Source organism: Embiotoca jacksoni, unplaced genomic scaffold (assembly GCF_022577435.1).
Source record: "Embiotoca jacksoni isolate LCO1_2020_lvr unplaced genomic scaffold, fEmbJac1.0.p SCAF_24, whole genome shotgun sequence".
Taxonomy (NCBI): Eukaryota; Metazoa; Chordata; class Actinopteri; family Embiotocidae; genus Embiotoca; species Embiotoca jacksoni.
The window spans coordinates 6,720,486-6,747,003 of record NW_027185375.1 but is presented as its reverse complement, the minus strand read 5'-3'; the positions used below and the strand labels follow the sequence as shown (position 1 = coordinate 6,747,003).

At 43.6% G+C, this 26,518-nt stretch overlaps 1 protein-coding gene across 4 annotated transcripts in view; it reads right to left on the bottom strand.

Annotated features, from left to right (window-relative positions):
• The window catches only part of kdm6ba (lysine (K)-specific demethylase 6B, a), a 99,800-nt gene that overhangs the window by 57,678 nt on the left and 15,604 nt on the right, over positions 1 to 26,518 (bottom strand). For all 4 annotated transcript variants that reach the window (XM_069159217.1, XM_069159223.1, XM_069159220.1 and 1 more), the window contains exons 4-5: positions 5,036 to 5,085; positions 318 to 478 (exon numbers count right to left, since the gene is read on the bottom strand). The gene's annotated coding sequence lies outside the window, so the exon portion shown is untranslated. The remainder of the gene's footprint in view (positions 1 to 317; positions 479 to 5,035; positions 5,086 to 26,518) is intronic.

The following is a 26,518-nucleotide window of genomic DNA, read 5'->3' as shown; positions in this document are numbered from 1 at the left end:
AAAAGGTGGTTTCACTAAGTCGCTGTTTGCCTGGTTAGCAGGAAGTGTTTATGGACTGTGATTAAATCCCTATTTTCTGCTCATTGACTTGTCTGATGACAGAAACAGTAAAATATATAAATGTGAATCTAAACGGTGGGTTTGGCTGTAAAAATCACAACATCTGATAATGGAGAAGAGGAGGGGACCGAGCTCACATTCAATCAGGGCAGAGGAAGTGGGCTGCATCTGTTCACTAATGCCAGATGTTGGCTGCGATGTATGAACACTCTTCACTCCCGAAGTTTGAAAACAAGTGGAGACATAATCACACTTACTGTTCACTGGTATTCCTGTTGAATTCCTCCATGGCGGAGCATCGAGGCCTCTCCCTCCTCCTCCTCCTCCTCCTCCTCATCCAACTCTCCCCTCTGGCACTTCCTCCTTGTTGTGACATCTCTCTTTTCGCTACCTCGCTCTCGCTGCGTCTCTGGATGAACTACAGACGGATGAGGGGAAGGAAGCGGAGATAAAGGCAGAAAACTAGATTAATGGGGCTGAATGAAGCACAGAGTTAGAGGACGGGTGAGAAGATGGAGGAGAGAACAAGTAGAGACGGAGAGAGAGAGAGAGGGGGGGGGGGGAGGCTGAGCGAGAACAGGCTTTCCTTGTGCTCCTGTGAATAATTTACTTTATTTCCCCTTTCTCTCTCTCTTAAAAGATATAAAGATATATTCAGGGGGGGAGAGGGGGGGAGATTGAGCTGATTAATTGCCAATTAATGTTTAACGAGGTACAGCTGTGTTCAATTAACACTGTTTAGGCCGACTCTCCTGATACCCCCCTCCTCCTCCTCCTCCTCCTGCTTCATACCCCTCAAATATTGCACTCTATCCTTCTGCTGTTGATTCCTCACGACAACAAGTTTTACTCCTGAGAGAGGTCGATCTCTTCAGATTATGATCAGCAATATTTTCATCATGTACTACTGAAAAAAACCTTACAAGCTGACTTGAAGCGGGTTTTTTTTTTTGGTGAGTGGTACATTTTTTCATTTATCCTGTAGGTTTGTGTGGAAGCACTTGTGCCAGAACAAGCAGCAACACGTGGCTAAAGTTACCTACAACCCCTTTCTGTGTGACGATCATTGACTGTATATGTAGATGTAGATTCTGGGTCCAAAAAACAAAGGCCAATGCAGAGGTGCCTTAAACTGCGATACCACAGAGTGCCACTAGGGCTCCATAGACTCCCATTCAACTCGTCTCATAAAATTCTCAGTCAATAAAATTTCTCCACTAGTTATCTCGGTTTTGCGAGCTAAAGTCACTCCTTCTTATTAGTTTTCTGGCGGTCCATCTGAAAATAATCCCCTCCTTAATGACAAAATAAGCATTAGCTGTTTGATTGACAGGCCTGTGGTGCAGTCAGGTTATGGCTATCGCTGGGCGGGACGTAGTATAGCCAAGTTTCCATTCAGATCTAGTCAGACAGATCCACCGCTCACCCCTTTTGGTATCAGGCACTTTTTGGGATTTAGTTTTCCACCACAGACCCTGCAGTGTTGACTGCTGTGATGTCATCTTCAACATGACACACACATTTGCTGGTCAGTTGACCACAGCGTGGTTTTGCAGGTTGATCTAAAGGAGCTCGGCGAGTTAAAAATTGTGGAATTTGCGCAGGACGTCCGAAGACACAGTGATTGTGAGGATTCTCTCTGACCAATCAGTGGTCTGCAGTGATTTCATGTCACCTTTTAGCATCGGCTTAGCTCTCTTAGGACCTCATCAGAGGTGGTACCACAAACGGTACCAAGTACCGGGTCATTACACAACTTCTGCCCGATGAAACCACCCCCCCCCCCCCAACAATCAAGTGGAGCGGAGTAGAGTCTGTAGCGGCAGTGAGAAAGAGAGTCTTGACTATGATTTGAGCTATTTTGCTTCCTTGCTAAGAGTTTGATGAGAAGAGTAAAACTGACAAGTTGTGGTTTTACAGAGGGTTGTGAGTCGAGCTTTTTCTCTTTGCCTGGAACAGTAGCTTCCTGAACATTGCGCTGGCTGCCCTCCAAACTCACAGTGATGACAAGACTTCAGGATGTCTGTTTCCAGTCTTTATGCTAAGCTAAGCAGCTGCTGGCTGGGCCCTCACATTTACCAGACATATGAGAGAGAGATTCAAATTCAAATCCAACTCATGCCAAGGTAGCAAATAAGTGTATTTCCCAAAATGTCAAAGTTCTGCTTTTAAATGCTATTTCTGGCACTAATAGTTACTGCAGAGTTGTGAGGGGTGTTTTGGAAGTTGTACCGTGTAGTATTTGTAGTACAATTAGTACTTGTATAGTGTAACATATCGTGTCCTACAAACCCAAAAATACTGACGAGTGGTTGAAAGAATCCTTCCAGCTTTCTAGTGCTGGCTCAGTTTTGACATCCAAAGGAGTTGGTTTATCCATTTCAAAGTGACTGAAGGAAAACACCTCATTTGCATTTCACGCTTTACAACATTTTAAAAGTTTGCGTAAAATTCAGTTGACAGCTGGATGTAAACAGTTGCAGGAGAGAGAGCGGGTGGTCTGGCCAGAAAAAAAAAAACATAACTGAACTCGTTTGACTTGGAACAGCGAGCCCACGCTGGCAGGACATTTGACCACCGTGAACGGCTGCAGGCTGACGGTGAACAGTAACACTTTGCCCACATAAAGCAAATTTAATTGAGTACAAGTCTTTAAAATGTAAAATAATACCATTTGTATTCTAAAAAAATTGCTGTGAGGGGAATGCTATTGAAAAGGTTTCATGCAAACAATGAGTACAGCCTAAACTGAATACTCATGCTGCCGTTTCACCCTTTGACCTCAAGAAATTCTGGCGTAAAAGCCAAATCAGTTTGGCTTGGTAAAAGAAGTATGTTTTTGTGTTGATTTATCATTAGAAATAAGAATACTCTCTTTCCATGATAAATATTGTCTACATTTGGCAGAACAAGTTTCAAAATGTGATTTTGGTTATAGTTTTGTTTCTTAGGGTAGGGTTAGCCCATATAATCACCCAAATGAGCAGTAATGAGGCCATGTGATCGGGTTAAGAAGGAAGTGATTTGTTGAATTACTTTGTGGAAAAGAGTGGACAAAAATAGGTTTTGGCCATACAACGTACAACCTTTTCTTCATGAAAGACAGGTGAATTATTTCCTGGATAAATTCAAAGAGAGAAGCTCGGGAGGACGTACAAATTAATGGATGTTTAAACCTGTGTATGGATAAATAAATTGAAGATGCTGGAACGAACCTATGCCTCGTTTTGTTTTTGAAACTTTAAGTTGATCACAAGTATGCACGAGTCAAAACTATTAATCTGATAAACTAACTGAGTTGCAATAAAGTGGAATTGCTCTTTCATCGTACTGAAAATATAATGAAATATGGTAATCAAAATCCAGAACCTGCATTTTCAAAGATAATATCACAACCACATATTCTGTTATTCATATTTTGTATTTCAATGAAAGAAAAGCTTTTATAATGAATAATTAGTAAACCGTGCACCTATATAATTGTTTTCCTTAGCCTCTAACCTTCAACTTTCTTTCAGCAATTCATCTGTTTCCTTTGTTATCTGATGGCATACTTATAAACTTTGGTACAAATAAGTGTGTTATGTTCAGTTTACTGAATCCATGTTACAATACGTCAGGAAGGTCAAGTGTGTCGTTTGAAATTGCAACACAGAAAAGTCTCCAAGTAGCTTTAAAAATGCAACACAACATGCCACACGTTTCATCAACTCCAAACACACACAGGGTTATGAAATTCAATGGATTCAGCACATACTGCTGCTGGTGAACCCGCTGACACAAAGACATTTGAATTCTCCACCATGACTCCATTTGCCCTCCTCCCTCTGCGAGCAGAGACCCACAGGGCGCACAAGTTTGATGCCGTCTTTTTTTTCCCCCTCTCCCTCTCCTCCTCCCTTTTTCTTCATCCTACCTTATCTTCTTTCTTCCCTCCGTTCATCTGATTCATCACCTGCCTGAAGCCTCTCCCTCCCTCCCTCCCTCCTTGTCCAGAAAAAACATCACTGGGCTCAATTCAGATTTTTTTTTTTACACTGTGTGTACAGTGCCTTTACTGTATTGTAGAACCTGTCTGACCTGAATAGTCCCGGACCACCACACACACACACACACACACACACACACACACACACACCAAGTCATATGTAAATACAGTTTGATTGCAGGGGAGAATGAGGAGCCAACGAGCAACAAAGGATGCAAAGTACTGTGTCTGTCTGCTGGAGTAAAAGTGTGTGTGTGTCTGTGTCTGTGTGTGTGTGTGTGTGTGTGCATGCGTGTGTGCGTGCGCGCAGCCATGTGTGACTGTTGGTGTGTATGCACTGAATGTATGTATGTATCTGTCTGTCTCTTTTTTCCTGTTCTGGCTTTCATTACAATCGGGTACCTCCACCCATCTGTTCACAAAGGAGCGTCAGATAGAAGAAGGGAGGACAGGTGGAAGAGTTGGCATTCAGTCTTCATCCACGCTCCTCCTCTTCCTCTTCATCTGCTCTCGTTCTTTGTCCTGCACCTCCCTGCCTGTCTCCTTCTCTCTCTTCTCCTCAACCTTCTCTTCCCTCTCTCCTCCTCCTCCTCCTCCTGCCCGTCTCTCCTCTACTCCCCCTTTCATCTCCAGATCCAGGCAGAATGGAACTCAGCTTCCTCTCAAAACCCAGCAGGTGTGTGCCGTGTCTAATTGTACATAAGTGTGTGTGTGAGTGTGTGTGTGAGTGTGAGTGTGCTTTAAAGTCTTTTTCTTTCTACTAGTCACAGTGTGCCTCCTGTATGTGTGTGTGTTAGCTGAGTGCAGTTGTGTGTTGGAGATATCTTGTTTCCTCAGGGGAGTCCAGGCCCATTTCCACTGTAGCCAACCAACCCAGCAGTGCATCGATAATCTATTAGGGTAGAAACACACACGCACTAGAGCGCGCGCACACACACACACACACACACACACACACACACACACACACAGGCTCGTTCCTCTTACCTGTCAGTGCTGAGCACTTTGGGTGTGTACGGACTGTAGCTGGCCCGCACCTGAAAAGAGAGCATACCACAGATATTAGAAATGATACATTTATCAGTCCCATTGGCTGATATATATCATAGAAAGTAGCGCTGCGATTGAGTTTCATACAGCCCGTCACTTTTATTGTAATCTATCTTTTGCAGGTTTACTCGTGCTCTAAATGGTCAAAAGTATGTGGACAGAGAACACAACACCCATCTGTGATTGTTGAACACCTCGTTATAAATTTGTGGATAAATGTGCTGCTGCCTCCACTCTTCATGCTTTCCACAAGATGTTGGAAACTGGCAGCATGAATCTGCTCCCGTTCAGCCCCTAGACTGTTAGTGATGTCCAGCACTGATATTAACTCTTTGTGTCCAAGTTTATCCTAACGGTGTTGGATGGGGTTAATGTCAGGACTCAGGCCAGTCAAGTTTTCCGCACCAAACTGGTGCCCAGATATCTTTATGAGCATTGCCTTGTACATGAGGCAATAAAAAAAACCTGCCTTTCGGCCACATAGTTTAATGAGACGCACCTCAAAAACGGCAATATCTGACATCAAAGCAAAACGGTTACGGTATTACAATTTAAATATTAAAATCAGAGCCAATAAGTTTATTTGTGTCAAAATTCAAGTCAACACCATGAAACAAATCTTACAGTCAAACAAGAAATATTTCAGTATCAAGAGCATTTAAACAAATAAAGGAGGTTAGTGGTAGAAACAAGCCTGCAAACAGTAACATATATGGTGACCCCCAGCTTCCTGCATGCACACGCACGCACACATACATTAGGACACAGTCAACATATTAATCAACTACAAAAACAAGACGACAGCCCAGCAGAAAATGTGGCCCTAAAAATAAACATATACAAGATCTGATGTAATCCTCCCGGTATATATGAAAATAGACAAACAGACACACACACACACACACACACACACACACACACACACACACACACTGAGGTGAACAGAACCCGATGTACTGACCAACCGCTCAGCGCAGCAGCGATTAGTTACCAGACGTACACCCACAGTCATTATATCCTCAGACAGCCAAACTATATAGACAGTCGGCAGCTTGGCGAAAGTGATGGACAAACACAAATGCATGCACTAAATAGCACATGGCCAGAAAAAAAAACACAAAAACAAGATAGCAGCATGATGTAAGAAGGTGCAATTTCAGACATCACATAATTAAAGCTAAAGCCTGTTTATCAAGCGGTTAAGTAGGACAGGAGGAGCTAAGCCCCAAACATGCAGCTTGTTTACAATAACACAGATAGCGCAACAGCGTTTTAAACACTGTTCTGCTGCCAGACTATATTTACTGTCCCCACATATGGAACAGCACCAGGTTTTCTGTGCCATAAACAGGAGGTCAGCCAAAGAAATTAAAAGCAATGATTGTTTCATTACAATACACAGAGGTGAGAGATCCACGGAGGGATACCTTCAGTTTTAGTTTAACCTTACAGTTGCAATTAAGGATTATTTTAATTAAATAATTGATTTGCAGATTTTTCCCCCCCCCCCTCATTTATTGTCAAAAAATATCTTAAATATTTGAGATTTGTCGTCAAGTTCAAGCAACATTCAAATAATATTCCATTTTTTTTTTTTATTAAAATAAAACGAGATGAAGAGATGCAGCGAACACTCACATTTAACAAGTTAGAACTGGCAAATGTTTTTTTTTTTTTTGCTTGAAAGCAAACTCGTACAATTTATGAAATAGTTAATAGTTCAGCTGTGATATCCATTAGCAAACCGTGCATTGCTCATCTTGGATTGACCCAAATTGTCTCTCGTGGTCATATGATGTCTGATTAGCCAACAAGTTGAACTTAAATAATTCTGATTAATGAAGTACAATATGTGATTATACTATCCCTAAATACTAATAGTGATTGATGGGAGAAGACTAAAGACTAATGTAAGTTGTGGACATGATTACAGGCTGGTGTAATTCGATGTGTAGTCTATCACTTAGCCAGTCATTAGCTGTTAACATATAAAAGTAGTGAACACATGCCATTGTGCCACTGTTGATTGTTCTAATTTAAGGTTATTTACTCATTTATCTACTAATTTGCCTGGTAGTTTAAAAAGAACAAACATATATGGATATTAACGGTCTGTAAATAAACATGTATTCTGTCTTAATTTAAAAAACAAAAAGATCCTATAGGAGTTCAGTGCAACATGGCAGGAGCACTATAAATGTCTCGGACGAGCCAGCACATCTGCTTTAGTCTGATGCTGTATTGTTTCCTCCATTTTTATCATCTTATTTGTGTACTAAAATTGGTCATGCTGTCACTAATTCTAATCTCAAAGCACAAAACCCGAGCAATCATTTCAAGCAAACCCTTAAAAATTCCATCATCTACAATTTTCTTATTTTGTATAATCCCTGGATTCCTGCCTTTTGGAATTCCTCCACAGATTATCCTTCGGTTTAATCTACTCCAGGGCAAAGGAGGGGGAAGGAGGGGGAGGTGGAGGACGGGAAAAGGGAGGAGGAGGAGGAGGAGGAGGAGGATTGATAGTCTTGTTTTAAGAAGTTGGAAGTCTGTGAATCTTGCTGGGCTTGCAGTTCCCCCTGCGGACATGTTTTGCACACGTCAAGGAATTCACTGGATCCCTGTGTTGTAGCCCCCCCCCCCTCCCCCCCCACCACCATCCCCTGGTCTCCCTCCTTCTCCTTTCTTTCTCCTTATTTAGGGAACAGAGGTGTGTAGGTAGACACAGACAGCCAGGCTAACTCACAACAGTTCCCGTGATCTGCCTGACAACAGCCTGAGGGCCCACACATGGGCACAGAGTCACAACAGAGAGAGAAGGAAGAAATGAGACCAAAGGGGGGCCCCAGGACGGAGCCTTGAGGCACTCCAACCTGGCGACACAGCAGCAGCGGAAGCAGCAGCAGCAGCAGCGGAAGCAGCGGAAGCAGCTTCCCAACAGGCCCCTCAACCGGTAAGCCTGACTAACCACTGGTTGGAAGCTGCTCCACTCCTGTTTGCTGGCTGCCTTTGTTTGGCAGAAAACAATGACAACCACCCCCCCCCTCCACCCCCCATCCCCGGCCCAACTCTAATTTACAGGGGGAGTTGGCTCATCGTGGAATGTACAGTGGGAGCAGCTTGCATTTCATGACAGGGTGGAGAGATCTGTGATGGGTGGGGCTGAGGGGGGTTATCCGGCTGGAGTGGGGCTGCGTTGAGGGAAGGGTGTCATTTAAACTCGTGGTCGAGAGAGGAAACACCAGCAGGCACGTACGTGGACTGGTACTGTACTCGCAACAAAGCAAAAACCTGCAAAGAGGTACTTCGGCAGCCAAAACCTGCTGCACTTTGGCAAAGTTGCCGTCTTATCCAGCACACACTGAGAAATTCACGTTCAAACAATAAGCGATGCAAACACAGGACAAGTTGAGCAATTAAAAAAAAAAACTGAGCGTGCAGTACAAACACTGAAATCCATAACTAGTGAGAGAACAACAAATAGACATCCACACTAAGCACGTCTTGGATTGGGAGGACAAATCATGGAAGCTACTGAAGCTTTCTGAAATGCACACAAAACCATATGCAAACAGCCACGCGATCACTCCACGGCCAAACCGCCGCCCACTCAACTCCACTGTCACCTTACTTAACCTGCAGTGCACCGCAATAAGCATTAAGATGCTGAGAGAGAGAGAGATCGGCTCATCTCAGTGAGCAAAGCCTGAAATGAAAGAGTGAGAAGAAAGAGGGGAAGACAGACAACATATGGCACACGGGGACCTGGATTCCCTCGCCTTCCCTCATCTCTCCTGTTTCCCCTCATCTAAAACACCTGGGACCATTGCTCCTCGTGGAATCAACACCCAACTAAACTCTACTTTTTTAATTAGTTTTCTGTCTTCCCGTGCTCTCTCTCCTCGATCCATATGCTCACATTTCTCTCTGCTGCCTTTTCTCTGTCAGCTCTGTCCCTTTTGTCCCCCATCATGATAACGTCTGAGATTTATTTTTGTCTCACACTGCTGCTTTTCGCACCGATTACTGTCCAAAGACCGATTTAGATTTACTGCATCAGACCAAACATCACCGGAGCGATGTGCTGTGTAAAATGTAAATGTGTAGTCCTCCCACTTTCAGAGTGGTTTCTAAAGACTTTATTTGTGCACATGTGGTATTTAGGCTCCGAGGGAGTCTGACTATTCCTACATTGCACTGCTTCACTAATCTATGATGAACACATGGGAGAGACAATACACAGCTAAAAAGGACCCGTGTCAAGCGGCAAACAACAGTGACGTCACCCACTGGTTTGTGAACGCCTGTTATGAAGCCTCGAGTTTGGATTTTGGCCAGCGGCATCTTGTGACCATGTTTAGACGAGTTTGGGGGAAGCGACGGATCTGACTTGATCTGATTGAATACTCTGCGATACTACGTTACACCCACCAATAGCCATAACCTGACTACATCATAGGCCTGTCAATCAAACAGACACGCCGCACCCCCCCCCCCCAAAAAAAAACAACAAAAAAAACCCCACAGCTTTTTGAATCGTATTTTCTAATTAATGACAGGATTATTTTCAGATGGAGCGGCAGAAAACTAATAAGAAGGCGCAACTTTAGCTAACAAACCCAAGATAAATCATGGAGAAATTTTATTGACTGAGAATTTTATGAGACAAGTTGAATGGGAGTCTATGGAGCCAGAGACTTTTTGGAGCCAACATCTAGTGGCACCCAGTGGTATTGCAGCTTAAGGCACCCTTTTATAAACAGTCAATGACCTGTGTGTATGGGTGAGGGAGAGAACGTGACAAAAGGTCTGCTGCAGTCAAGTGAAGAACCTAAACTCTGAATATCAAGACAAACATTGCTACTACTGGTCGGTACAGAAAGGGAGATACTTAAAATGAATGAACCAGATAACATTGTACATTTCATCTCTTTTGTCCTGCACTGCAAAAAAACACAGCATAGAACAGACTGATTTTTCATATTTTACTGAAATAATTAGAACTCCTCGTGCATAAGAAATAATACGGCCTTAAACTGTTGTCTTTTTAACACAAGATGTGCATTTAATCTTGAATATTTGGATGCAAATGTATTTCTACTGAAGCCCTTTTATGATTACAATCAGTTACATCCTTCACAGTAGAAGAATCCTCGTCCACGTCATGTTTGACGGAGACACGAATGACTGCCAGCACATCTATGGAGTGAAGTGTGTGTTTGAAAGTGGCTACCAACTTGGCCGTCTACTTGGCTTTGATGTGTGCAACCCTGACCTCAAACGGGACGAGTCATATTTAAATGTGTGTGAGTGAGTGTCTGACAGGGACACAGACAGAGCATGGAGGAATTTATAGCTTACTTAAAATCACTGCGACCTTAAACCAGTGCTGCCACATCAAAGTTGTCCACTTTCTATGTGGCAACTCTCTTCTAAAATGAGGAGTTCCCTTGAGAGTCCAAGAAAAGGCACATTTAAATCAGAAATGTAAGAAAATTAGGAACCCCTGAAAAATATAAAAAAAACTTTAAAACTTTTAATAACTATCGAGAGTAGTTTGAAGACACCTTGAGGGGAAAGTCAATGTAGAATTCTCATTTTCATGTAATCCAGCAAAGATCGAGATAAATGTCAAAACTGAATGATGTTTAACTAATGTAGAAAGTGTATTTGTTGGGATGTTAAGTGATTCTGACATTTGAATAGATGTTATAAATATACTAGAGCCAAGAGTAGCCCACCACTTCTGTGATTTATGCAGCCAAATGGGGCTTCAGCTCACATGGGTTCATGACAGCCATTATTATGAGTTAGAGTAGTCGTAATGAGAGCTGTGGTCGTTCCTGCACTCACGGTCTGTGCGAGTAAAATAATGCAGACAAAAATGAGTAGACACAAAGGCAAGAAGAGAAAGCATGAATAAGCTTTCCACACAAATCACAGGTCACTTTGAAAAGGAGCGGCTCGACAGATTAAAGGTCTGACTTTACACAGTGTAAACAACAATGTGATGTGAATGTAGGTTCTAAAAAAAATTCAGGGAAAGTCGCAGACGAATGTGCTGCTCAGTCAGTCTCCTCGGTGCATCATAGCCTGTCATGTGACTGGATGAATATACAGTGGGAGATGTTGTTCTGCAAATGAGGGTTTTTGTTTTACTAATTAGAGGATGGAATGCAATAAAATCCAGCGGGTGGAGATGACCCGATGATGCCACAGCGCTAAATCAAACTAGGAGGGAAAATTCCACAACTGTGCTAACTATGGCGGAGCATGTGTGACTCTAAATGCGTGTTGTACAGAATGTGTACGTGTGTGTTTGTGTGTGTGTGTGTGTCCTTACTGCTGACTTGTATATCTTCCATTGTGCATTCGTGAACTTCGCCTCCTTTTGCCTGGTTGCTGGGACGGCTGCTATGGGCACGTGCAGAGGCCTGACCCTTAGGTTTGACCTTTGACCTTAAAGAGCTCTAACCCCTCTGACCTCAGCAGTGGTCTGACACTTCATCTTACTGACCACTCCCATGCTCTGTATGTTGGCGGTTTAATGTGTGTGTGTGTGTGTGTGTGTGTGTGCACGCGCACACGCATGCCAGTCTGGATACAGTAACGTCCCTGAACACAAACATCTGCAGGACGGCATACTGTGCAAGAGTTTGAGGCACTTTAGATGCTGAGGCAAAGGCTGGTCAAAGAAAATACTTATTTGATTATTTATCAATCAAATATTACAATTTTACCAGCAGTGGTTTATGATTAGTAACATGTTTGCAGATATTGTAGTAGGTATGAAAATTTAAAAAACATTCAAATGTACTGCTGCAGGTGAGAGCTTTACAGTTGTTCTGCAAGAATGTAGAGTAGTAGTAGTCTATAGATCTGCAAAGTGTTAAATTCTAAACTAAAATCTGTACCAGAAGCCTTCAATGCAATTTGGAAACACGACCAAGTATGTTATGAAACAGAAGGCCACCAGGAGAGAGAGAGAGTACCTTTTTATCAGACTCACACACACACACACACACACACACACACACACCTAGAAGTGTACATGAATGTAGAAACATAGAAAAATATAGGATACTGGGTCACAATGTTGCAGAGAACCAACGTTATTTCACTGTGCAAATATGGCCTTGCAAACAGAGAGGGAGACAGCTGTGTGTGTGTGTGTGTGTGTGTTGTGTCATTCTGTCTTGCTAGCAGCAGACAAGCTCACTGGGAAGGCTTCACGCCGTTATTTATTCATCAACCTTCTGGGAACTGGCAATGAGAGGCAAGGTCAATACATTATTGTATATATGTGTGTGCACATGCACGCGCACGCACTCACAGACCACCTATAGACTACATATACAGTAAATACTTTAGGATACCTTTGCCAACACATACACTGTCATGACTCATTAAAATGGCATCACAGTAGATACACACACACACTATCTCTCTCTCTCTCTCTCTCTCTCTCTCTCTCACACACACACACACACACACACACGCACGCACGCACAGTGTTCAGAGACTTGTTGGCTGACGGGTCTCTGAATCGGAGCCCAGAAAGCACACAGACCCTATTAAACGTTGCAGGATCTGCAACACGCACCCTATTAAATGCTCCAGATCAGCTGAGTCAGCATGCCAAAACAGAAAAGACTGGAGATTTAGACAAAACAATGAACCCCATAACCAGGAGAGACAACGCGTGCGCGCGCACGTGCGCACACGCACACACACACACACACACACACACACACACACACTCCTAATCGTGTACAGGACACTGACATACAGCCTGCTCACAGGAACAGAAAAGTGCACACAGAAACACCCAGGAACAAAGGAAACTTACACACACACACACACACAAATGAGGAAAAACAACAGACACACCAGTTAGGGGAACACAAGCATGTGTATGTGTTACTTCACATCTGGGTCCTCTTAGATCAAGACACAAAAGAAGTACTATGTGTAGTGAATGCCTTGTGTGTGTGTGTGTGTGTGTGTGTGTGTGTGTGTGTGTGTGTGTGTGTGTTGGTCAGTGCTTTGATAGCTGGCGAATGAGAAGGAGGGCTCACCATGTGTCCAGACAGAAGAGAGGGAGTGAGGAGGGGGGCATCAGCGACTGTCAGATACACAAACACAAACCACATGCAGCTGTTCAGAAGCACGTGACACACACACACACACACACACACACACACACACACACACACACACACACACACACACACTGTAGCAGGAGAAGGTAGGCACATATCTTTGTTACAAGAAGGAGATGCGCGTTTGGCGTGCAGTGACTTGAGTCATCTAGCGGGTTGCGGGTCTGCCTGGGGTAAAAATAGCCCTGCGTGTCAAACATGATTACAGAGTGATGATGAAACAACTGGCTGTACCAGCTGCACACACTGTTTTGGATGGATGCAGCTCCATAAAGTCATTGTATCGGCTCACTGCACAAACAGTGTTACTCGCCCGTCCTCTCTCCTGCCTCTGTCATGTGTGTTGGGCGTCTGTATGTCTAATCTGACTCGCCCCCACTTTATCTGCAGGACACTCCCGTGCTGGTCTCACCAGATCACAGAGAGAGGAGGAGGAGTGAGAGTGTGTGTGTGTGTGTGTGTGTGTGAGAGGGGGGGGGGGGGGGGGGTGACGGTAGGAGGAGGAGGACGAAGCAGAGATGAAGGAACGGTGGGTGACCTAACTGTTTGATGTTAAAGTTTGGAGCCGACCAAGAGAAAACTTCAAACGCTGCATAGAATTAAAAAAGATTACCTCCACACGCTGCGGGTATGTGCATGCAAGCACTGACAGGCACACAGCTTGCCCTTGATTGAGGGACAAAAAAACCAAAACAAAGATAAGAGGCTCACTGTCTGCAGATGTCTGTAAAGTAACTTAACGACTGAACTTAAATCAGATCGGTCTCAGTCTGTGTTGCAAATTAAAACTGACTTTAAGGAACAGAAGTAAGTCAGTGAGACAATGTCACAATAACACAAGTCTAACAACATTAACTTCAACAGAATCTAACTGGGCACTTTCATACCAAACCATACAGTTCAAGTCATTTGAACTATTACAATTTTAAAGAGGCGTTTGTGTTCATGTGCTAAGTACTGATCAGCAGGCACACTGACATAGAGCAGCAATGGAAGTAATTGCTCAGTGTTGACTGTACTATTCAGACCACCACCAACTCCAATGGTCCACTCTTCTATGAACTGCAAATCTGAAACAACTATATGTCTGAATATATATTCAAACTATTACAATGATGTCAAAATAAACTTGTGTCGAACTAAATCTTTCATCTCAACTGTTGTTTGTTGCAAATAGCAGTATCATTTAAAGGAGGCAGAGGACAATCGAAACATGCGAGGCACCGGGTAGGAGACAGACAAGAAGCTCCTACTGCCAAGTTATTGGAATTAGAAAAGCACTTTAAAAGTCAAATTAGCAGGAACTGTTGCAATACAGGGGCTTCAGATGAGCAAACGTTTGTTAAAATACAAAAATAGCTGGTCCAAAGCTACTTAGTGTTGCTGAAATATGTGACCAGCAGCCCCACACAGTGCGTTGGCAACAGGAAGTGACACAATATACTTTCCGTGATGTCAGACATGACACGAGATCCAGGATGAACATGTGTGACATTTAGATGATAGAAAAAAAAGTCCAACCTCACAAAACAAGCAGTCAAAAAATAAATCATGTAGAGTTTATAGCATGTCAGTCTGTTGCAAACATTCATCAAAATGTAAACAACTATCTGGTTTTATCTACAGAACTCAGGAGATGTGAGCACACACAGTATATTACCAACCCTACCGTCTGCAATCACTTAGTAATACCTCCAAAATAAAACTTATTTAAGCTGGTTAAACTACTGACTTGGTAAAATTGTACTTTGAAAGAAAAAAAAAAAACTGTACAAGAAAGAAATGTCAATACTATGAAAGCAGCACCAGCGTTGTCCTGAATTTATCTTTAAAGAAAAGCTGCCTGTTTCAGGGTTAATTGGGAACGCTGGTGTAAGAGTTACCGAGGTGACGAGGTTAAGAGGTGAGGCTGAAGAGCAGGAGGGTAAATCCTGAAGGCCACATCAGTTCACAGTGAGGAATGTGGGCTTAGCAACAGTTGCTATGTGTGTGTGTGTGTGTGTGTGTGTGGGGGGTGGTGGTGGAGGGGGGGGGTTGACCATGTATTTGAACCACTCATTCAATAAAACTTCGCCAAACCTCTTTTACCTACAAATTAACGATAATTAATATACTTCCATCTGTTTTTACTTCAAGGTTGGATTCTGTTCTTCTTTCACTGTTAACTAACACACTCACTTACTGCCCAGGATGACCACACTTTCCCAAAAGGGCCTCTACAAAGCAGCTGTAGTAATGGAATTAGTAGCTGAATGCTTTGCTGAGGAACACATGAACATTGGTGGTTCAGGGATCTGAGACGCCATACTGAAGTAGAAGCAGCAGGCTAACACTACAGGCTGGGTTATACTTAACATGAACTCAGGTTTGTGCTGTTTGAACACATCTAGCTGCTCCCAACAGAAAGTCAAAGCTGGGGTGTAAAGGTAGCCAATATAAAGAGCAGGGCAGAGTGATAATTGTTCAAACACAGATAATAGTGCACATAGATGGACAGCTTCTTTTCAAAGACATTTAGGGTTGAACTTGGTTGTACATAAAGAAAGTCCCCAAAAAATTATAAAACGGCTTCAAATCACACAAAACGGCCTCAAATCAAGCAAAACAAGTTCAAATCTCGCCTATTCTCTCGTCTCTCCACACCTAACCAATCACAACATGAGCATTGCAAGCTTATTGGGATTGTCAGACACAGCCCCAATTTGGACCTAAATGACACGCGTGAAAATGAGTACAAAGTAACTCCTGAAATAATCAGGTACACCGCAGTGTATACTACTCAAACCTTAAAGTATTTCCCCGGGTAGGTGAGTGTTCAAGTAAAAATGGTTCCACGGTCTCATCTGTCTCAGCCTACAGGGGCGCCATCATATATCATAGTGCCAGTGTGTAGACGTGTCCGTGTGTGTGTGTGCACAAGTGGGGAAGATTTAAGATGCTGTATAAGTTAACTGTGTGTGTGTGTATATATATATATATATATATATATATATATATATATATACATACATACACGATAAGTTCTGCAAACCAGTTAGTGTGTGTGTGTGTGTGTGTGTGTGTATATTGTTCTTTCATGTGAGGTGTGAAGTTTGTGGTTCTGAGTCATTATGAGACAGAAGAGTGACTGACAGAGCAGTAATTAGAAACTTATGAGCGAGAGGGAAACAGAGAAAGAATGTGTTGAATAACAACAGAATAGAAAAACGGAAGATGAAAACGTTCTGTGTTGAAGAAACGGGGAGAGAAAGTCAAATAGTGCAAATAAGAGCGAACAAATCGAAAATTTAAAATGATTGTGATGACGAGAGAGCGACAAAGAAAGAATCACTCATCTCCCTATAAAGTCCCGAGTCAGCCGGAGCTGTTAGCGGCAGCACTGTGGGTGGTTGTGGAGGATGGAGTGGGCGCGGGCGCACACGCACGCACGCACACACACACACACACACACACACACACACACACACACACACACACACACACACACACACAGAGAGACAGATAAATGCTAGCTGATCTGAGCTGTGGCTAGTGCTAGCCTTTATTGGTTAAGCAGCTGGTTTGATGTGGAGCCCACACACAGCGACAGGATGACAGACAAACTGTAACACACACACCACAGTAGGAGGAGGAGGAGGAGGAGGAAGAGGAGGTGTGTGTGGGGGTGTGAGAAGGGGCTTTGAGTTTGGCTATATGATTGTTTATATGGGAAAACCTGTGTGAGAGTGCTTCAGGAGGAGTTTGTGTGTGTGTTAACGTAAAGTGGGTGGAAAAGTAGTGTGGGAGAGTGTGTGTGTGGGTTTGTGTGTGTGTGTGTGTGTGTGTTGGGGTTTAAACTGTGCCTATCAGCCTTAATATATGTACAGATGTAAAAACTACTACATCAGTGTGTAAAATGATTGCTGTAAAACGATGAGTTTAGGAAAACTACAGACAGACTGAGATCGTATGATGAACAAAAGATGAAAGACACAAGTAGAAGGAAATGAAAGAAAAAGAAAGAAAGTGTTTGGCCTGTTCAGGTAAAAGAGATCAGATGATGTGATGAAAGGAAGAGGCAAAAAAAAGAGACAGTATGATCTGTAAAGATTTAGAAAGAAGAGAAAGATTGCAGAGGGACAAGGAGTGAAATGATGGAGAGATAAACAGAGCGTGTGGAGTGTCTGGCCGTGTCCCAGCTTTGTCTTTGGTCTCAGGGGAGGGAGGCTGGCAGAGGCAGGCTGGCTGCTCTGGCTCAGAGCCAGGCCACACACTGTGCCACGCTGCCCAGGAAAAGCTCCTGTCTGAGAGGGACGGGGGACAGGGGGATGGGGGACAGGGCTGGTAGTGGAGAGATCCCAAGTCCAAGCCTCCCCAAGGCACTTCAACGTGCCCCGGAGGGCCCATTGTGGCCCCAGCTAGACCACTTGACACATCTGGTCCCCTCAGCCTGGTGAGGACTCATTCACCCTGACACGGTGCTACCAACCTGTCTGTGGTCCAACCTGATTATACACACATATGAGGACACACTGCCACTAAAATGAACACTGCTTTTACCCTCGTCTCCTCAATACAATATCACAATCGAAAGCTCTGAATTATGGGTAATTGCTGGCTACTGAGTTGGACAATGCTCAGAAAAGTCATTAAAACTTTAAAAAAGTACTCTGCGGAGATTTCTTTGTCAGTGTTATGTTCCACCTTTGGCTCCTGCATTGCGACTGTTCTGGTGCAGGTGATGCAAAACACAAACAAAAGCGGGACCCAATCATCAAGACCTTGGTTCATGGTGCCAACTAATCCACAAATGATGCGTTTACTGTGTGATGTCAGAAAACAGTTAAAAAAAAAAAATCAGTTTGTCAGAGCTGCAGGTGATGTACTAAAATAAAAAAAATGTCTGACCAAAAGTCTAAAACTGAAAGATATGACAAAACCTCACATTCTAACTTTTGAGGAGCTGGAACTGTCAAATGTTTGGAGTTTTACTTGGTAAACAACTAATATGGTGATTGTCCAATGGAGTGACTCATTTCTTCAGTGTACCAATACACCTAATGTGTTTGAAATAAACAGGAAACTGACCAAAAGCATTAGTACTTATAAATCCCTGAACACACAAACAATAGAGTACCACATAGACAGAGTCAGGTGTCACAAACGCAGGTTGTCGAACTGGTTATCTGTGGAAACTGAAGTGGGAAAACAACAATGAGCACTTCACCATAAAGATGAGAACGAAATCTAAGAATTATATGTATGTAATATTCTTGTGGAGCAAGAAAGCTGCTGAACGGGAGGCTGAGCACTTTGTCTCTGATGTGTGATCTGATGCAATCAGTTGTGTGGAAATAAAGTGTGTTTATGTTAAATCCCAACTGAATAAAGAGTGTTTCTGTAATCATAGTAGTGCACCAACTGGATATTTAACAGCAGCTTCCAACTCAGCCATTCAGATCTGACCAACTCAGCTCTTTCCACTTCCTGTCTGAGAAATAGGCCAATGTGTTCAACAGGTCAACAAGTCAAACCAATCAAAGGATCAGCATGGGCTGGGGCAGCTTTGAGAAAGTGGGACAAATTTTCTAAACTTCACATTACACATTGATGAAAAAGTGACTCAAAGGCAGCAAACACTCTGACTGGGATCAGCTCAGCAGCTGCAGCAGCAGCGGCTGAGGAAGATCAGACTTCAGTAGAAACCAACTTGAAAGCAAGAAAGCAACTGAAGCATTCAGCCCATAGCGGCTCACTAACAAACACTGTTTCACCATCATTAGCTGTGACTGATTAAAACTGTGACACCTTCTTCTATCGGTCTGTCTTTAGAGCTGAGCGAAGCTTTCTGGTCTCCTTCTTCACTTTCTCTGTTCCTGTGTCACCTGTCCCTTAAATGTACTTATATACGAGTATGAATGTAATAAAAGTCACACACAAGAGAAGGACAACAGTTTCCCCACTTCAAACCACACTGAAAACCTAGTAAATAGTTCATAATCAATCACGAAATATCCTGACTTTCTGAGAACATGCTTGCACTACTCTTTCTGCTTTATTTGTTTCTTCCTCAATTACACATCTGCCCATTTCCTGTCTCCGGTTCTCTTCTCCTTCCTCCTGCTCATCTCCGTGTGTTGATTACATATATTGTGTGTACATTTGTGTGTATGTGTGTGTGTGTGTGTGTGTGTGTGTGTGTGAGTCAGAGCGTGTAACAGCTCGAGGGCAGAGAGCTGACTAAACTTCATTTTCCAGCTGCCTGGACAAACCAATCAGGCACAAACCTCTGAGCCTCTGTTTCCGGAGGACAGGAAAGGACAATTGCCGCGGCAACGTTGTATTGGGGTTGCATCACTGATAGGGGAGAAAATATGTTTTCCACATCTATAATTACTGCATGTATACCTTTATTCTGGCACAGGGTGGAGTCTCTCTGTGTCTTTCTGTGTGTGTGTGTGTGTGTGTGTGTGTGTGTGTGTGTGTGTGTGTGTGTGTGTGTGTGTGTGTGTGTTCATATCCAGTGTCTGCAAAAATGACCTCTGTGTTGAATGTACAATCAGTAAAGCTCAAATTACCAGCAGCCCTTCTTCTCTCTGCATGTCTCTGTTGAGATATAAGATTACCTATGGCTCCAGACAGTGAGACTAATTCTTCTTCTCCTCCTCCTCCTCCTCCTCCTCCTCCGCCTCTTACCTCCCTCTCACCTGACCAGAGGAAGAGAGGAAGGGAGGAATATAAGGAAGAGAGAGCAGAAATGGGAGGAGGAGGAGCAGGAAGAGGAGGAGGCACAAAGACAGCCAGAGATTTATATAGTGGGAGAAAGAGAGATGAGAATTAGTGATTGTCTCGTCCACCTGCAGGCCGGCCATGAGGAGAATAAAACAGGAAACACAGACGCCGCTCACACACAGACGATGTGGGGCGGCCGCAGCAGTCGACAGACACAAACCTAAGATGGCGGAGGATGAGGGGCCCCTCCGACCTCTCCCTGCTCGTCTCCCCGCCTCTTAATCGAACTGGCCCCCATCAGGGTCACGCTCGCACAAACACACACTCACACACCCGTTGACCCCACCCCTCCCCCCAAAGGAGCCTCATATTGATGAGGTCGCTGGCTGAGAGGTCAAGTCCCAGTGACAGAGAGAGATGGAGAGACTGGAAGAGTGGAGGCAAGAAATACGGACAGAGAGGAAGCCAGTTTTATCACGGGACTAAGTGCATTTTATACAAAACATGGTTTCCCTTACACATCAGCTACAAACTGCATATAATGGCTTTCTACATGTTATAAAAAATACAACTTTGAGACAAGTACTGGATTCTAAAACCGGCTGCTTCCAACTAAATTCGAAAAACACATACACGGCCTACGGACATTTGTGTTTACAGTCTGTGGGCATTAGTCGAGCCTACATTATCAATTTATGTGAACTGGTCCACACGCACCAGGGCCTTCTTCACCAACCTCCTTCCAACTGTGACACGACACATGCCACTGCCAGGCTTTTGTGACTTAATGAGGGATGGACACTGAACCTGAGTGTTATAATTTCTGTGATGTGAATCTGTGTTTTTGTATCATTTAACAGTGTGTGGAGCTACGCTGCAGACTGGAGTTTATGCTAATGTCGACATCCTGTGATTAACTTGTGACAGCTTTCTGATATGAATGCATCTAGCGTGGTTTGATCACATGTTCAGCAGATCTTCGTTACATGTTTGTCCCCTGTAGAGAAGCAGAGCCAGATCCCTGAGTCTTCAGCGATGACTGACGTGATGTTTTCAAAGTGTTTTTCTCTCTGCTGAAAAAATAATCTCACCAAAAGGTCTGTTAATTAGTTGTTCAAGAGCTTTAAATCATGACCTCATCACGTCATTTTAAAGCCTGGTATGCCATGATACTGTAGATTTCTAAAATGTTCTTCTTGCTGATAAATAAAGACTTTTTAGTGAGACCGTTTCCTAAACTGCTCCTTCCAGGAACAGAAATGCTTTCATGAAAGCTTCTCCAGCTTTTCTAATCTCTCACCTGAACTCGTCAAAAGACTGACAGTTTACTTCTACTTCAACCAGTGCAGTGTTTAATCAAATGTGGGCTGCAGAGTGAAAGAGATGAACTGCTGCCCTTCATATTCTCCACCCTCTAAAACTCACCAACTCAGTTGTCACAGAGAAACTTTAACTCTTTTGTTGTCTCATTCACGTGCAGTTCAACTCGTAGTAATTATAGTTTCAGCGGCACAACAAAGGCACAAAGCCGCTCATCATGTTTTATCTGCATCCGAGCGTCTCCCTTTACCGAGACTCATCTGGGAAAGAGAAAAGATTTGCCATCTAATACTCGATTATAAAATTTAGCTTGGCATTCTCGCAGGCAGCCAGACAGAAAGTCAAAGATAAAAATAACTCGGTAACAGAGAGACACAGCGGCAGAGAGCAAAGGGAAGTAACAGAGTGAAACACACAGAGACAGCAGGTGAAGAAACGGAGAGAAACTTCATTGTTGTTTCTCTCCTCCTTCTTTATCTCCCTCTCTTCAAAGTCAACAATATCCTCTGCATAACTGCATAATCGACTCCTCTCCCTCTCCTTCACTTTCGTCTTCCTCCTCCCTCCGTCTTCCTCATCATCCTCTCTGACATCAAATTCCATCGCTCCTCCACCACTGGCGGTCTCTGTGGAGGGGCAGTCAGCAGTGATCACAGGGATAATACACTGTCACTGTGCTGCATGGAAAACACACACACACACACACACACACACACAGTAAAGGAAATTTTCTGTGTAAACAGATAAATATTGGCAGTAACAGCGTGTTCTGTTATTCACCATGACACCTGCTCTACCCTCCTCACTCCATTTTTCCCTCTTTCCTTTTAAAACTCTCTTTTTTCTGCTTCTGTCTAAATCTCAGCCTGCAGAGCACAGAGCGAGAGAGATTACTGAAATTCCATCATCCAACGTCTCAGCTTCGCTATCTACCGCAGACATTTCAATATACGCAGACGTGAAGTGCTTGAACGCGCACGGAAACATGCAGATGAAACATCAAACACATGCGCGTGTCGGTGACACAAACACGTGCTCGTGGCCACGCAAACTTGGGATGATACCCACGGATGGTTTCATTTTAACACTTGGCTGTTTCTCACTTCTCTGCTCCTTCTCTCTTGAGATGGAGAATACAGCAGACAGAGGGAAGGAAGGAAAAAGTGCACATGAGAACGCGAAGGAAAAAAAGAGAGAAGAAAGGTAAAGAAACTCGGACGCTTTTTCCTTCTTCTATTTCTGAGCTTCAAGCCGACTGCGTGTGTGCGCGTGATTGCTATTTTTAAAGTCCTACGCAGCGACTGGCTGCTTGCTGCTGTTTCACTGAGTCCCACTGACTGCACAAGTACACACTAGGAAACTTTGCGAGTGCGTGCCCATGCACACGTGTATCGTGTTTTCCATTGTTCCGGCGGTGGTTGAAAACGTGCATGTGTTCCTGAAAACACACCTACGTTTAGTAAATCGTCCCAAAATGTTGTCATTCCTGGTTACTTTTATTATTTTGTTCCCATTTCAATGAACCCGTTACATGTGAAAACGGAGGGAAACGCACACATCCACTCACACGGTATCAAAAAGAGGACCCTGGTGATAACCCAAAATGAAACCAGTGGGAGAGCCGAGAGCCAGCTGGGGCTCCTGCTTTTGATCTCCACTTTACACACGCACACACACACACACACACACACACACACACACACACACACACACACACACACACACACACACACACCTACTACCACAACCAATAATGCCTGTAATTGCTTTGTTTTCACATGAAGTGAGTGCACGCCATCCTCTCCCAGCTCTCCACTCATCCCTCTCCTCCCTCCATCTCTCCCTCTGAATAACTGATTGTGAGTATTATTATGAATGAATGATTGGGGGCTATGGGACGGCTATGGCGTGTGTGTGTGTGTGTGTGTGTGTGTGTGTGTGTGTGTGTGTGTGTGTGTGTGTTATGTCATTTCAAAGGAAGCCACGCTCTATTAGCGGAGTTTGATTCATAAGTACTTCAGTGAATCCCGTGGCAGCCGTCAGCACAATAGATCCATTACACACACACAGGGAGAAGAGAAAAAAAAAAAAAAAAAAAAGAGACAAGAAATGACAGCGGAAAGTGAAAAAATGTGGCTGAGAGAGAGAGAAAGCTTAACAAAGAGAGGTTGAGATTCAGGAAACAGGAAGTGTGGAAGGAGGAAATGAGGAGGAGGAGAAGCAGGAGAGGGAGAGACAGAAAAATGTGTAGAGAGAGCAGGATGCTTTGTTTCTGCTTCTGTCCACTTGTCGGGTGACGTACAGTTTTCCTGCCCGGCCAAAAAACAAACAGTGCGCTCTTTGTGTCGCTGAGCCTCTCGGCACAGTTTGATCGTTCGCTATCACTGACTCAACAAAATATCGCACGTCTCCTCATTCATCTTAATCGAGATGTTAAACTCCACTTGCACGACCTGGAGAGCAAATAAAATGCTCAACAAATAAAGTCGGCCAGCTGACAACTCATCCAGCGACTCTGTCATAAATAAATAATGATGATGATGACTATGTGACTGATGCTAACCCACAATCTCATGAGTGGATGCACAAGCAATACCTCAGCCTACTCCTGTGCACAACGTGGGCCAATAACACATATTATAGCACTGAAGGCCAAGGGATTAATGGAAGTGGCATTAATAAAGTGGACATATCCAAGACTGTAATTTGTCTGCGTGCACTGTATATAGGTGACAACAATATAGACTATAGAAGAACTATGGTTGTGCGATCCAGACAGTATATGACACACTTTGATCCTTTAACTCTTGATTCACCTGAGGAAAAAAAAATCTCACATTAAAACACACCCTTTACTTCTCCATGTACTGTGGATGTAAAAAGCCATGGCTCAGATCGCAGGAAAAGACCATTAACTTACACCTTGGTTGCACAAGAGTTGGCATGGCAACCACCAAAGCACATAAGAGATATGCACTATGGGAGTCATCAGGAAGGAACTCGCTAAAACATGTCATTGGCATGTCATCAAGTTGCTTGAGAGTAGCCAGATTGTGCTGCATATCCAAGACGCGTATATCCACACTCGTATATGGAAGCCAAGCATTTACAATAAATGAACATGTTTTTGTTATCGTTTTGAATGATTAATTTTGATCAATATGGTTTTATTCTCTGTAATTAAATTAACTTAATTTTTACTTTGCATCAATAAAACAACTGTTCACCATGTTTTTTTTTGTTTTTTTTATAGTTCTTCATCATTTACCGCATATTTTTTACTACGTGCTGCTGCAGCAAATATTATCCCTCAACATAAAGTGAAGTCAGTAGTGGTAATGATCCAACAGATCGGTATGGGGTACTCGGAGGATGGAGGCGAGGTGGTGGTGGTGGAGGGGTTCAGCGCTATCTAACAGCAGGTGCGTACCCACTGCTACCTGGCTCATGTTCAAACACACCCCAGTTCAGCTGGGGAGCCACAAGTCCCTGGAGGGGTCCACAACATGAACCCACAGCCAATAAGCGCACACAAAAACACAGCCCCTCTTTACACGTCACATGACCAGAAATGTAAAAATAAAAACGTCAGTGTACTGTTCACAAAGCACGCATGAACAAAAGCCAAGACACATGCACACACTCAGAAAACACACAATAAAATAAACATACAGATGAAAACTTCATGCAGGCATACACACACACTACTTTGTGTGCAGCGTTTCTATGGATATAGCCCGAGCCCCAAACAACAAGCTGCATGAAATATTCAGTGAATTTTTCAACATGTGCTCTTTCCCCTTTTGCACGTGTAGAAGTGCAAAAAAAAAAAAAAAAAAAAAAAAAATGCTGGGAGAGAGCAGTGGGGAGACAGGAAGGAGGGGGAGAAGGAGTCAATGAGGGCAAAGGCAGAGCGAGCAGCAGGAGAGAATAAGTGTGAGAGAGAGAAAACCCAGCTGACTGTTCCAAGCTACTCCCCTTAGCAACAGCCCTGGCTCAGCCTGCGTCCCATTGGCTGGCTGACAGCATGCATCACAATCCCATGCATGGCTCCTCAGCCAATCAGGGGTCTCCTTGCAACTCTGCATTTTGGATTTCATTTTCACCATGGTAACACAAACCTGCTCTTGGCCTTGGATGTGGCCTGTGTCTTGTACACACACACACACACACATGCATCATACTGTACGTACAGTGCAAAGTTGACCGGCCCTGGAGGAGTTCGGGCAGGAGCAACGAGTCTGAAAGCAGAGATATAAACAAACCTCACATGGCAGACGTGCTGGCTCGGCTAACTCTGCTGCATGTCGGCACGTGAGCGTGACAGCGTCGCAAACAGTGAAGCGCACAAAGAGCTGGGATGAAACTTCATCTGACAGAGACACTTCAGGAGAAGGAGAAGGAACACGCTGTCGCACTGCTTTCCTCCATCCCTCGGTTTGTATTCTCAAATTAAACTCAAATGTTCCTCACAGCCCGGCCTCACGTTGACCCGAGGTTTGAAGGGAGAGTGTTAATCTGAAGCTCCTTTCACACATGTACAATCACCCTGTAAATGCTCTGGCGACTGAATATGTTGCCGTCATGTTAAAAAGGACTTCAAACTTTTTTTTTTTTATTCTTTTTTTTTTCTGGTATTTGGCCTTTTTTTAGGGCCTGGTCACATTTCAATTACTGTTTCTCCACTCGTCACATTCATGGTTACAACACGCACAAATATGCTTCAAAACAATGAATTTACTCTTTGTTTTGTACGGTACAAGGCAAAATAATGAGCAAACCGACTTTGTACATGCAGGCCAAATTAATTACATTGCATTTCATTTAGCTGACGCTTTTATCCAAAGCGACTTACAATAAGTGCATTTCAACCACGAGGGTACAAATTCAGAACAACAACAATCAAGAAAGTACAATTTTCTTCAAGCAAGCCAAATTGCAAAGTGCTATAAGTAAGTGCCATTTTAAGCGCTACTAAAGTGCTACCTATTCAGAAGAGGTGTGTTTTTAGTTTGCGGCGGAAGATGTACAGACTTTCTGCTGTCCTGATGTCGTTGGGGAGCTCGTTCCACCATTTAGGAGCCAGGACAGCAAACAGTCGTGATTTTGTAGAGTGTTTAGCTCAGTGAGGGAGCAACAAGCCAGAATTAAACAGAATTAAAGTGCACATCCAAGTCCTGCAGGTTAACCTACCAAATTGGTAGTAATTGGTTGTTTGCCCATGCCC